At 33.7% G+C, this 1,862-nt stretch overlaps 1 protein-coding gene and 1 long non-coding RNA gene across 4 annotated transcripts in view; one reads left to right on the forward strand and one right to left on the reverse strand.

Annotated features, from left to right (window-relative positions):
• LOC106466460 (cGMP-dependent protein kinase, isozyme 2 forms cD4/T1/T3A/T3B-like) overlaps positions 1-1,862 on the reverse strand; it is an 82,944-nt gene that overhangs the window by 78,655 nt on the left and 2,427 nt on the right. The gene's annotated exons all lie outside the window — the stretch shown is intronic.
• LOC111087532 overlaps positions 1-1,862 on the forward strand; it is a 14,131-nt gene that overhangs the window by 6,623 nt on the left and 5,646 nt on the right. The window lies entirely within an intron of this gene.

The following is a 1,862-nucleotide window of genomic DNA, read 5'->3' on the forward strand; positions in this document are numbered from 1 at the left end:
CGGGACGGGTACGGTACGACGACTAGTATATATATATATATATATATATATATATATATATATATCACGGAGCCAACATAGGGATTTGCAGTTTGAGTAAACAATATCTATAGTATCTCCAACCTTGTTTCCTCACTTTTTACACGATCCCCATTTGCAGGTTTGTAACTTCCAAATTTTTTTATTCATCTGGTCGTATCTTGTTTTTCTTTGATATTTGTATTTTCTTTTGATGATTACAACTAATTTGGACCATTTTGTCGAAGGCATTTCAAGTTTATCAATTTTAAAGTTGTATGTCATTTGACTTTTTTTTTAATAAGTTGCAAATCTGTATAACTTTTGTGTGGGATCCCCGTTTAAGGTGTAGAACATTTTTCACAAAATCAACTTTTCTGTAGCTCTATTGCATTATTTTTTTTCTTCCTGTAGTTACTTTTATTGTATGTAAATTACCTGTACATGAACGTCCAAATATGCTTCAAATTCATTTCATGTCTGTAAGTATAAACAATTTGTCAATTATATTCGACTTCGATGTTTGTGTATTTTACTGACAAATCCCCATATGAGGCTATTAGATGGTTGATACTTTTTTATTTACTATTATAATACAAATAATAACGTCATATAAGATTAAAATATTAAATTTCGAATGAAGTGATTACTGACCTAAATATTGTAAACTAGATAGATATCAAAACTTCATGTCCCCCAGATGGCACAGCAGTAAGTTTGAGAACTTATCATGTTATAAAAATAATCTAAAGGCATTACGCCGACTGATCTATATTATAGAAACAAAACGCACATGGTATGTTGTTTCTTAAAACTGACAAGTTCCCTGCCTCTCCAAATGTTACTTTCACCATTTACAAGTATTCATGACTTTGTTCTGAGGCTCTGACATTAGGCCTATGCTATATATCCATAAGTTTTAATTGCAAATTAACAATGTTTTGTGAAAATCATGGAAAGTTGAGCTGTAAAATTTTCTACGCATTTTGTGCCATTATTCTTGTATAGAGACGGTAGTACTGGCACGGTCACCCTCTCGTTCCATTGACTATGCTCCCCAGTGGCACAGCGGTATGTCTGCGGACTTACAACGCTAAAATCTGGGTTTCGATACCAGTGGTTGGCAGAGTACAAATAGCTTATTATGTAGCTTTGTGCTTAATTCCAAACAAACCAACCATTGACTACACACACACACACACATATATATATACAGCTCAGTAGCTAAGTCCTTGTACTGAACAACAGGCCTACTGTGCAGTGATTTATAGCGGATAAGAATAGGCCTGAAAAGTAATTTTAATATAGACACTATAAATAACAATATAAGCTAGACTCGCAGCGATTGCTATTTTCGTGGCGCGAAAATTGAACATACAGTTGGATGCCATTAATTTATAAATTACAGTGGTATTGGGTGTTAACGATGGTGGTGTTCATGTAAGTTTTTATTTTGTTTTTTAAATCAGTATAGTGCAACATTTAATTGTGCCGAAATGTTTGAAAAGGGTGTGAAAATAGGTTCTAATAGTATGTAAATGAAGTAGCCTACCACGCATATCAAAGTGGTCCTGTTACTATTAGACTATTGTTACGTCTCCGTTCGTTAATTAATTTTCCGTAAATTCGTTCCGACGAAACTTTAGAAACACAAGTCCTTTCTTAAATAAAACTGGTTTATTCTTTCCGAATACAACTTTACGATACACTTAATTTCAACAGTCGCTCTATAACAAACGCTCCCGTCTCACGTGGCCAACAATATTTTATCCGCATACATTCAATTACTCATTGTACTGTCATCCCGTCACGTTGTGAACGTCTTATATATACAAGACTAACAC

Source organism: Limulus polyphemus, unplaced genomic scaffold, assembly GCF_000517525.1.
Source record: "Limulus polyphemus unplaced genomic scaffold, Limulus_polyphemus-2.1.2 Scaffold2265, whole genome shotgun sequence".
Classification (NCBI taxonomy): Eukaryota; Metazoa; Arthropoda; class Merostomata; order Xiphosura; family Limulidae; genus Limulus; species Limulus polyphemus.